Here is a 12,397-nt window from a genome sequence, read left to right on the forward strand (position 1 = left end):
TTTACTATGACTTGTCTGTTAATGGTTCCATTGAGAGGAGCTGGGTATAGATTAGAAATACTGGGGCCCAGGCTCATACCCTAATAACTCTGATAACAATTGTGGTAAGATGGGGTGCACGTTTTTTTCTTAGAAAGTTGACTCAGGATGGAGAGGCCAGAGCAAGTGGTGCCACAGCCATGTAGTCACTTTATGCTAGGGGTTTTCTTCTTAATCTTCCCACTTTAGCCAGCGTCAGCTGCTTCAGTCTCAACTAGGTGCAGCAGAGAAATGAACGCTGTGTTTCTGTTTTGGAGTCTAGACAAAGTCATTTCTTGGTACGTTTCTTCTTTGTCTGTACCTTTCTTTCAGTTTGGGTCCTTTGCACACTCATACAACTGTTCTTTCTGTATTTCTCTCTCCATTGGTAAAGGTCTCCAAGCTTTGGCTGTTGAATGCCCAGGAGGGCAGTTTTAATTGCCTTTTAGATTTAACTTTTCTGTAACATCCTGTCAAAGCTTAGACAGTCCTTAGTGGCACTTGGGTGCTTCAAAAGGCTGCTTTGCACGTTTTTATCCTTGGCCTCGCAAAACTCAGAGTTTGTCAAGCCTCTGAAGGAAGTTGGCACCAGATGTTACAGTTGTATAGCGATATTTTGTTTGTGTTTTAACAAATAAAGTTTGCCTGAAGATCAGAGAACACAGCTAAGCCGCTAGAGACCAGGGAATGGTGGTGCACACATTTAATCCTAGGATTTGGGAGACAGAGGCAGAGGGATCTCTGTTAGTTCAAGGCTATCCTGGGCTACACAAAATTGAAACTGTCTAAAAGAGAAACAGAGCTCACACAAAGGTGATCCCAGCACTTGGGATCCCACGCCTTTAATCCCAGCACTAGGAAGGTGGAGACAGGAGTGATATGGCTGGGCGGAGAGAGGAATATAAAGAGGAAGAGACAGGAGTCAGTGCAGTCTGGAGATGCAGTTTGAAGCAGTTAGTCCAAGGATACACTCTGAGGACAGGATCGCCCTTTTGTCTAAGGATTCAGCAGAGTTAAAAGGCCTCTCTAGTGGCTGACTGCACTGCTTCTCTGGTCTCTCAGCTTTCAGCCCCTTATATCTGACTCCAGGTTTTTATTAAGGAAAATTAGAATTCGTGCTACACAGGTGTGTCTCTGGTCTTGCATTTTTGAAGTAAATAACTCAGCCAAAGCATGCAGAAGACATGCACAGGTTCAAGCCGATTGGGTCTCAGCCCTGAGAGTGAGGGTCCCACTCCTAGCCAAGGGCTATCAGAAATTGGTATCCACTGGCAAATGGAAAATAAATGTTTTTCCAGTAGTCTCACTGGTACATAATCCACGCTTCAGGGCAGGCCCCACATGTAATCGTAAGCCCTGGGAGTAGCTGACCAACCGAAAAATGAGTTCAGTGGTATTTCTATGGACTTTTTGTTTTATTTTGCTTTGTTTGAGCATTTCTCCCCTTATGGGTCTTTTGCTTGTCAGTTTTGATTTTCGTTTTTTTGTTTTTGCAGGTTTTTTTTTAAAAAATGTTATATGTTTCTTAGGTTTTTAAGTTTGTTTCTTGTAACATGATGGGCTGCCTGCTTGTTGTTGGGGTTTTTGTCCCGACCGGTACCCCACAACTGTTTAGCCCCAAAGAAAATCACACATAGGTCTCCATAAATTATAAGCTGATTGGCCCATTAGATCAGGCTACTTATTAGTTCTTGTAGCTTATATTAACCCATTATTCTGATCTATGTTATCCATGTGGCTCAGTACCTTTTTCAATGGGGCAGATCACATTCTGCTGCTTCGGTGGTCTGGGCAGGAGTGGGAGGAATCAACTTCCTCCTTCCCAGAATTCTCCTGTTCTCATTGCATCATTTCTACTTCCTGTCTGGTTTTCCCGCCTATACTTCCTGCCTGGCCAATCAGCGTTTATTTAAAACATGATTAACAGATTACAGACAATTCTCCCGTACCAGTTTCTGAAAGAGAGAACATATAGTTAGGTGAGTAAGGAGGTGGGGAGAATCTGAGGGGAACCGAGAGGCATGATCAAAATACAGTATATAGAAAAAATTCAAAAATCAGGTCAGTGGTAACATATGCCTTTAATCTCAGCATTTGGGAGGCAGAGACAGAAAGATCTCTGTGAGTTTGAGGCCATCCTGGTCTACAGAGCAAGTTTTAGGAGAGCCAAAGCTATCTAGAAAAACTCTGTCTCAGAAAAATACTAACAATTTTCAACTAAAAAGATAATTATAATTCAGCCAAGAGACATAGATAGTTTGATCAGAAGTTTATTTAGCAAAGCATACATTCCAAATGAAGTTTGAAGCAGTTTACTCCAAAGCAGTGATCAGCCTGGTGGCTTAGGTGACATCTTCCCCCTTCCAGACCTTTCTTCTTCCTTTCTTTGTTTTAGGGTTTTTCTTCCTGTGAGCCCCACAAAAGGTGTGTGTGTGTGTGTGTGTGTGTGTGTGTGTGTGTGTGTGTGTACCAGAATGCAGGGACGTTATTTTGACCTCAGATCTTTTGAGGATGCAGACCCTCTGCATATTCAAAATCATGTGTAAGTATGCCTGCCCAGAGGCTTTCATTCCTGATATAACTGGAATAACCTATCTTAAATTTCAAGGCGGTTAAACCACAAAAGGCCATCGTAAGCCTTAGGGGACAGATACACCAGGACATACCTGCAGTTTTCCTTAGTTATTCTTATTTATCTCCTTGTTTACCTACTATCACAAGGCCCTGTGAGAAAGTAATACCTGCCGGCCAGGAAGAGACCTTGCCAGAGCCTCAACCTGCCAGCACTTGGTGTTGCCTTCTGCTACAAAGCCCAGAGAAGACCATGCCCATGGTTTATCAGGAGTGCCATGCAAGCCCACAGTGGATTTTGTGTGTGAGTGTGTGTGTGTGTCTCAAGGTTAACGATAAATATCATAGGTAAGGGGCAGATATGGGACCCAGCAGGGAGGTGGAGGCAGAGGCAAAAGGAGGTGCCAAATGACATGTGTGGGAAAGATTATAGGGTTTGGTAACAGGTATGACTGCGGGCACCCAAGAGGACCACAAGCTCTTCATCGTGGAAGGTAGGAAGGCATGATTCCCTGAGCCTGGAACGGCTCCTCAGCTGAACCATGACCCTGTCCCAAAGCACCTCAGAGATTGCTTTCTCTGGGGAAAGGGTCTTTACAAATGTAGTAAGTTGGGGCTGGAGAGATGACTGAGCGGTTAGGAGCACTGACTGCTCTTTCAGAGGACCAGTGTTCAATTCCCAGCACCCACATGACAGCTTGCAACTGTCTGTAACTCCAGTTCCAGGGGATCTGACACCGTGTCATCAATGCACATAAAATTAAATTAATTATATATTGAAAAACAAATGTAATAAGTTACCAAGGGGCCATAGCAGACTTCAGAGGCCTCGTTGCACACAACTGCACCACCAGAAATGGAACCATGGCACAGACACACAGAAGAAGAGCACAAGGAGAAGATGGGACCACGGGAGGAAAGAGGCCACAGCTACTGCCCTGTGACACCTCAGTTTAAGACATCCAGTCTTCACAATCCTAAGACTGCTTTTTCCCCTATTGTTTTTGTTTTTCACTTTCTGGTTTTGGTTTCTGTTTTCATGACACTGGGATTGAGTCCAGAGTCTCATTTACGCTACACAATTTCCTATACTAAGCCACATCTCCAGTGAGATCTTTGTGTTGTTTTCTTCATTTAAATCTCTGTAGAATTCTGTGAAGGAACCCTAGCAAAGAGAGGTCACGGGATGCAAGGCATGAGGGTAACAGCTAAACCCCACAGCTTCCTAATTACACAGACTGGAAACACAAGATGATGGTACAAGCTCTTGAGAGGTGCACAGTAAATTTATTTAATAATTCAGGTACAGACTTTAGCAAAGAGAGAGCTCCTGGGTGAATCACAGCTACAGAAGCAGGGGAGAAATAAAAAAATTCCTTCCCCCATGATTTAACTTGGGGGTCTCCAGTGCCATCATGCCCTGGAGATTAAACTCCAAAGGAAGTAGGGCTCAGGCAGCTGGGAAGGGGATGAAGCTGAGGCCTGGGGTGAGATGCGTGAGGGCATTCAGGCTCAGAATGTTCCCAGCAAGTCAACTGGAGCCTTGGAATTCTGGGAAGGTGGAGTGATGAAACCAGGAAAGACATGAAATTTAGGTAATAGGGCAGGAGTCAGGACATGGTTTGCTCCATAACCTCAAGGTTGCAGACTGGCTGCTGATATTGGCATCACAGCCTGCCAGAATCCAAAGAATGAATTCGAGGTTTTTCGAGGTGTTAGAATACAGTTTCGGTTGATCCTTGAGAACAACATTTTCAGGACCCAGCTGAGGTGTGTACACAGAGTCTCAAATCTTGCACTGGCAGCATACAGGGGCACAACAGCTGGAGTGACAGCAGGAGGGCTTGCAACAGCTGGACTGACAGCAGCAGGGCTTGCAGCAGCTGGACTGACAACAGGACCCGCAGCCTGAAGAGCAGCAGGGCTTGCAGCAGCTGGACTTACAGCAGGACCCGCAGCCTGAAGAGCAGCAGGGCTTGCAGCAGCTGGATTGGCAGCAGCAGGGCTTGCAACAGCTGGACTGACAGCAGCAGGGCTTGCAGCAGCTGGACTGACAGCAGGACCCGCAGCCTGAAGAGCAGCAGGGCTTGCAGCAGCTGGACTGACAGCAGGACCCGCAGCCTGAAGAGCAGCAGGGCTTGCAGCAGCTGGACTGACAGCAGGACCCACAGCTTGAAGAGCAGCAGGGCTTGCAGCAGCTGGACTGGCAGCAGCAGGGCTTGCAGCAGCTGGACTGGCAACAGCTGGCCTTGCAACCTCCACATGAGCCACAGCCTCCCTTGCAGCCTCCACAGGAGCCACAGCCCCCACAAGAGCCACAGCCTCCTTTGCAGCCCCCACAGGAGCCACAGCCCCCACAAGAGCCACAGCCTCCCTTGCAGCCTCCACAGGAGCCACAGCCCCCACAAGAGCCACAGCCTCCTTTGCAGCCCCCACAGGAGCCACAGCCTCCACAGGAGCCACAGCCTCCCTTGCAGCCCCCACAGCTGGAGCAGGAACAGGCAGGCACACAGCAGCACACAGGCTTGCAGCAGCAGGAGCCACAGCCCCCACAGCTGGAGCCACAGCCTCCAGAACAGCCACAGCAGGTCATGGTTCTGGGATTGGGTTGAGGATGGAGTAGGTCAGAGAAGGTCTGCTGGAGAGGGAGGTGTTAGGTATCGAGCCTCCTGAGCCTGGTCACTTTATATCCCTGCCCTGGTGTCTGCACTCAGTACATGATCATTTCTGTTTCTGTTTACATGTAGGCAAGATATTTTTAACCTCTGCTGTCCAATAAACTGCTGCTAGTTCAAGGAAGGAGGGAAGGAAGGAGAACAGGAAAGGAGGAAGGAAGGAATAAAGAAAGTAAGGAGGAAGAAGGAAGGTAAGGACAGAGGGAGAGAAAGGGGGTGTCAACCTTGTCACACATTTTAAAATTTCTGGTTTGCCTTCAGGGTGGTTTCTATTGCTGTCTTTGAAGTTTGCCTGTTCTTTCTTGAGCAATGTCTAATATGCCATTAAATCCATCCATCCATCATCCATCCATCCATCCATCCATCCATCATCCATCCTTCCATCCATCCAACCAACCAACCATCATATTTTTACTTCTCTAGAAGTTACATGCGGGTGTTTTATACTCTCTGATGGGCGCAGGTGAAGGCTCACATGGCTGTAGATGAGGAATAGAAAGTGAAAATGCTCTTGGGACCTAGAAATCGGAAAGGCTCAATATCCACGCTTCAGTGCCAGGTGTGGCATCAAATCCACGGCTGGCCATCAGAGAAGGACAACACCTATTCCTGAAGACCATTTCACAATCTCCAAATGACAAAAGCCTCTCCTGTCTCCAGCGTAAGTCCAGCACAGAGGCCAAATCATTTCTACACATGGACTGTGATCTAATGGAGGGGAATGTCAGGAGCTCAGCCAACCAGGAAGACTGGAGGCTGAAGCTGGTAGCGGTGGGAAGTCCTCCACCTTCCAGTCTGCTCCACATTGGCTGCCCTGCTGAGTTTTCTGTTTGTTTCTATTAATGTTTTAATTTTCTTTTTATGGTGTTTTGCCTGCATGCATGTCTGTGTGCAGGTGTCAAATCCTCTAGAAGGGGAGTTACAGACAGTTTTGAGCTGCCATGTGGGTGCTGGAATTGAACCCAGGACCTCTAGAAAAACAGTTAAGTGCAGAGCTCCTAACCACTGAGCCATCTCTCCAATCTCGCTCCCCAGCCACCCTACCCCCTCCTGTCACTTGGTTTTTATTTTAATTTATTTTTAGATTTTTTAATTGATTTTTTATTGAGCTCTACATTTTCTCTCCTCCCCTCCCTTTCTACCCTCCCCCAAGGTCCCCATGCTCCCAATTTACTCAGGAGATCTTTTCCTTTTCTACTTCCCATGTAGATTAGATCCATGTATGTCTCTCTTAGGGTCCTCATTGTTGCCTAGGTTCTCTGGAAATATGATTGTAGGCTGGTTTTCTTTGTTTTATGTTTAAAAATCACTTATGAGTGAGTGCATATTTGCCTTTCTGGGTCTGAGTTACCTTACTCAATATGATGTTTTCTAGATCCATCCATTTTCCTGCAAATTTAAAGATGTCATTATTTTTTCTGCTGTGTAGTACTCCATTGTGTAAATGTACCACATTTTCCTTATCCATTCTTCAGTCGAGGGACATTTAGATTGTTTCCAGGTTCTGACTATAACAAACAATGCTGCTATGAACATAGTTGAGCACATATCCTTGTGGTACCATTGAGCATCCTTTGGGTGTATATCCAAAAGTGATATTGCTGGGACTTGAGTAAGGTTGCTTCCTAATTTTCTGAGAAATTGCCATACTGATATCCAAAGGGGCTGTACCAGCTTACACTCCCAGCAGCAATGGAGGAGTGTTCCCTTTACCCCACAACATCTCCAGCGTAAGTTGTCATCAGTATTTCTGATCTTGGCCATTCTTACGGGTGGAAGATGGAATCTCAGAGTTGTTTTGATTTGCATTTTCTGATGACTAAGGACATTTCCTTAAGTGTCTTTCAGCCATTTTAGATTCCTCTGTTGAGAGTTCTCTGTTTAGGTCTGTACTCCATTTTTTATTGGATTATGTGATCTTTTGGTGTCCAATTTCTTGAGTTCTTTGTGTATTTTGGAGATCAAGCCTCTGTCTGATGGGGGGTTAGTGAAGATCTTTTTCCATTCTGTAGGCTGTTGTTTTGTCTTGTTGACCATGTCCTTTGCTTTGCGGAAGCTTTTCAGTTTCAGGAGGTCCCATTTATTAATTGTTTCTCTCAGTGTCTGTGCTACTGGGGTTATATTTAGGAAGTGGTCTCCTGTGCTAATGCATTCACGTGTTCTTCCCACTTTCTCTTCTATAAGGTTCAGTGTGGCTGGCTTTATGTTGAGGTCTTTGATCCATTTGGACTTCAGTTTTGTGCATGGTGATAGATATGGGTCTATTTTCATTTTTCTACATGTTGATATCCACTTATGCCAGCACCACTTGTTAAATATGCTTTCTTTTTTTCCATTTGATATTTTTTGCTTCTTTGTCAAAAATCAGGTGTTCAAAGGTGTGTGGATTGATATCCGGGTCTTCTATTCAATTCCACTGGTCCTCCTGTCTATTCTTATGCCAATAATAGGCTGTTTTCAGTACTGTAGCTCTGTAGTAGAGTTTGAAGTCAGGGATTGTGATGCTTCCAGAAGTTTTTTTTTATTGTACAGGATTGTTTTGGCTATCCTGGGCTTTCTGCTTTTCCGTATGAAGTTGAGTACCATCCTTTTGAGGTCTTTGAAGAATTTTGCTGGGATTTTGATGGGCATTGCGTTAAATCTATAGATTGCTTTTGGAAAGATTGCCATTTTTACTATGTTAATTCTGTCTACCCAAGAGCATGGGAGATCTTTTCACTTTCTGATGTCTTCTTCAATTTCTTTCTTCAAAGATTTAAAGTTCTTGTCATACAAGTCTTCCACTTGCTTGCTTAGAGTTACTCCGAGATATTTTATGCTATTTGTGGCTATTGTGATGTTTCTCTGATTTCTTGCTCAGGACATTTATCATCTGTGTTCAAGAGGGCTACTGATTGTTATTAGTTAACTTGTATCCTGCTACAATACTGAAAGTGTTTATGACCTTGGTATAATTTTTGTAGTCGCTTGTGTAAACTATCATATCAACAGCAAATAGTGAGAGTTTGACTTCTTCTTTTTTGATTTGTATCCCCTTGATATCCTTTTGTTGTCTTATTGCTCTAGTGGAGACCTCAAGAACTATATTGAATAGATATGGAGAGAGTGAACAACCTTGTCTTGGTCCTGATTTCAGTGGGATCACTGAGAGTTTCTTTCCATTTAGTTTGATGTTGGCTGTTGGCTTGTTGTATAATGCCTTGTATCCCTGCTCTCTCCAAGATTTTAATCATGAAGGGATGTTGTATTTTGTCAAAGGTTTTTTCAACATCTAATGAGATGATCATGTGGTATTTATTTTTCAATTTGTTTATATGGTGTATTACATTGACAGATTTCTGTATGTTGAACCATCCCTGTATGTGTGTGATGAAGCCGACTTGATCATAGTGGATGATGGTTCTGACGTGCTCTTGGATTCGATTTGCCAGTATTTTATTGAGTATTTTGCATCAATGTTCATGAGTGGACTTTGTCTGTGTAAACGTAAGTCACAAAACAATTATGATTAATAAAAGGGTTATTTATTTAAGGGAAAACTTACAGATCACTGTCCTAGACAACAGCCCTCTGCGCGACCAGGAACAGTCTAGTAGCAGGAAGCAGAGCTGGAAGCAAGAGAGAGAGAGAGAGAGCAGGGCTACTGCTGCTTTTTAAAGCAAAAAAGACCACACCCAAGTGGTCTGGTATCTTAAAGGCTGCTGGATGAAGGAGTGGAAAGAGCTGAAGGAGCTCTTGCAGCAGGTATGTAATTCTCTTTCTTAGTAATGTCTTTATGTGGTTTGGGTATCAGGGCAATTATAGCCTCATAAGAAGAGTTTGGTAATGTTCTTTCTGTTTCTATTGTGTGGAACAATTTTTTTTTTGGTTGGGAGACTTTTGATGACTGTTCCTATTTCTTTAGCAGTTATAAGTCTATTTAATTTGCTTGTCTGATCTTGATTTAATTTTGGTAAGTGATATTTATCCAGAAAGTTGTTCATTTCCTTTAAGTTTTCCAATTTAAGGTTTTCAAAATATGACCTGATGAGTCTCTGGATTTCCTTCCTGTCTGTTGTTAGTCCCCTTTTCATTTTTGATTTTGTTAATTTGGATATTCTCTTTCTGCCTTTTAGTTAGTTCAGATAAAGGTTTGTCTATTTTGTTGATTTTCTCAAAGAACCAACTCTTTGTCTTATTGAGTCTTGGCATTTTTTCTTTGTTTCTATTTTGTTGATTTCAGCTCTCAATTTGATTATTTCCTGCTGTCTAGTTCTCTTGGGTGAGTTTGCTTCTTTTTGTTCTAAAGTTTTCAAATGTTCTGTTAATTCACTAGTGTGAGAATTTTCCAGCTTCTTTATGTAGGCGTTTAGTGCTATGAACTTTTCTCTTAACACTGCTTTCACTGTGTCTCATAAATTTGGGTATGTTGTTTGGTCATTTTCATGGAATTTTAGGAAGTCTTATTTCTTCCTTGATCCATTGATGCTTCAGGTGAGCATTGTTTAATTTCCATGTGTTTGTGGGCTTTCTGGAATTAGTGTTCCTGTTGAATTTTAATTTTAAGCCATGATGATCTGATAAAATACATGGGGTTATTCCATTTTTTTTATATATCGCTTGAGGTTTGTTTTGTTACTGAGTATGTGGTCAATTTTTGAGAAGGTTCCATGAGGTGCTGGAAGAAGGTATATTATTTTATGTTTGGATGGAATGTTGTATAGATGTCTGTTAAGTACATTTGAGTCATAACTTCTGTTAATTCCCTTATTTCTCTGTCAATTTTTTGTCTGACAGACCTGTCCAGTGGTGAGAGTGGAGTGCTGAAGTCTCCCACTATTAGTGTGTGGAGTTTAATGTATGATTTAAGCTTTAGAAGTGTTTCGTTTACATATGAGGGTGCCCTTGTATTCAGGGTATAGATTTCAGTATTGAGATTTCCTCTTGATTGATTTTTTTCCTGTGACTAATATGAAGTGTCCTTCTTTGTCTCTTTTGATTGATTTTAGTTTGAAGTCTATTTTGTTAAGATATTAGGAGAGCTACACCAGCTTGTTTCTTAGGTCCATTTGATTGGAAAATTTTTCCCAACCCTTTACTCTGAGGTGATGTCTGTCTTTGAGGTTGAGGTGTGTTTCTTGTATGCAGCAGAATAATGGATTCTTTTTTCATATCCAATCTGTTAGCCTGTGTCTTTTTATAGGTGAGTTGAGGCCATTTATATTAAGGGATATTAATGACCAGTGATTGCTATCTCCTGTTAAGTTAGTTATTGTTGCTGGTGATGTCGTTTTGTCTTGAATAGTGTCTTTCATATGTTTGATTGCTTTTTCTTGGTTTTCTCTAAGGGATTTATTGATGTCTTCCATTTTTTTGTTTGTTTTTTTCCTCCATTTTTTGAGGGAATTTTTCATTTCCTCTTTAAGGGCCTCAAATATTCTCTTAAAGTTATTTTTAGGTCATTTTCTTCTGCTTCATCTATATTTGGTTGTTCAAGTCTTGATGTTGTAGGCAGTGACGTGTTGTTCTTTGTATTGTTGCGTGTGTTTTTATCTTGTCTACCCATCTTTTCCTCTGATAGGTGTAGTTGGGGCTGTCTGTGACTGGTGATCAATCTTCCAGGTGCCAGTGGATTCAAGGCTCAGATGGTTGCTCCTCATGGTGCAGTCAGTGCCATGGTTCAAGTCACCCCATTGGTCTCTTCGTGTTCCTGGAGGTTGTTAGGCACTCCTGGGGTTTGCTCTGTACCTGTGGAGTTCACTGTCTCACACCTGCTCCTGCCTAGGTTGCTGGCTCAGTCCTGTTTCTGTAAATGTCCCTGGTCTGAATCTACTCCTCCTCCTGTGGAGTTTGCTGTCTCAGGCCTGCTCTGGTCTAGGTTGCTTATATCGACTTGACACAAGCTACAGTCATCTGGGAAGAGGGAACCTCAATTGAGAAAATGCCTCCATCAGATTGGCACATAAGTTAGTCTGTGAAGGCATTTTCTTTTCCTTTCTTTCTTTCTTTCTTTCTTTCTTTCTTTCTTTCTTTCTTTCTTTCTTTCTTTCTTTCTTTCTGTTTGAGATGGGGTTTCTCTGTTTAACAATTCTGGCTATCTTGGCACTTGCTTTGTTGATCAAGCTGGCCTCAAACTCACAGAGATCCTCCTGCCTCTGCCTCCTGAGCTCTGGGACTAAAGGCATGCACTGCCAACCACCACACATCTGGGGGCATTTTCTTGATTGATGATTGATGTGGAAGGGCTTAGCCTATTAGGGTCAGTTCCATCTCTGGGAAGGTAACCCTGGATTCTGTAAGAAAACAGACTGAGAAAGTCATGGAGAGCAATTAAATAAGCAGCATCCTTCCACAGTCTCTGCATCAGCTCTTTCCTCCATATTCCTGCCATGACTTCCATTAACGTTGGACTGTAAGCTGGAAATGAAATTCTCCACAAGATGCTTTTGGTCATGGTGTTTATCACAGCAATAGAAAGCCAACCAGTAGACCAGGCTCACAGGAGGCAACCACTGTTCCAGGTTCTCACCATTTCTTTTCTATGACTCCTTGCCTCTTTTCTGCCAGATAGTTTTTCTAGTTAGCTGTTTTTATTTACTTTATGGTTTACATGGTCTTGTCATGGATTCTCAATGTTGCTCTTGAGTATTTCCTTAAAAAAAACTTTTTAAGCTGTGTGTGGTGGTAAACACCCTTAATATCAGCAGGAGGAGGGTAGATGCAGATAGATCTCTGTGAGTTTGAGGCCTACCTGTTCTATATAGGAAGTTCCAGGCCAGCCAAGTGACATGGTAAGAACCTGTCTCAAAATATAAAGCAGACCAAAGCAATATAAACTTTTCTGTTAAGGTATATTTGTTGTCCAATATAAGGGGTTTCAAGATGACATTCTGGGCATCCTTTAAGTGCATCATTTATTGGCCATGTTCACCCCCTCACCCTTCCTGTTCCCTTTCTTCCTTCCATATAGTGTCCTCCTCTCCACAGTTAGTCCCCCTTCTGCTGACATGCCATATTACACATATACCATGTGTGGGGATTGCATACCTAATACGATGTTCCCCAGTAACATCCATATCCCTGAATATGACATAATTTCATTCCTAGTGACTGAAGGCTCCATTGTGCATGTAAACCACACTTTCTTTATCCAT

This window comes from Microtus pennsylvanicus, chromosome 5 (assembly GCF_037038515.1).
Source record: "Microtus pennsylvanicus isolate mMicPen1 chromosome 5, mMicPen1.hap1, whole genome shotgun sequence".
Lineage (NCBI taxonomy): Eukaryota > Metazoa > Chordata > Mammalia > Rodentia > Cricetidae > Microtus > Microtus pennsylvanicus.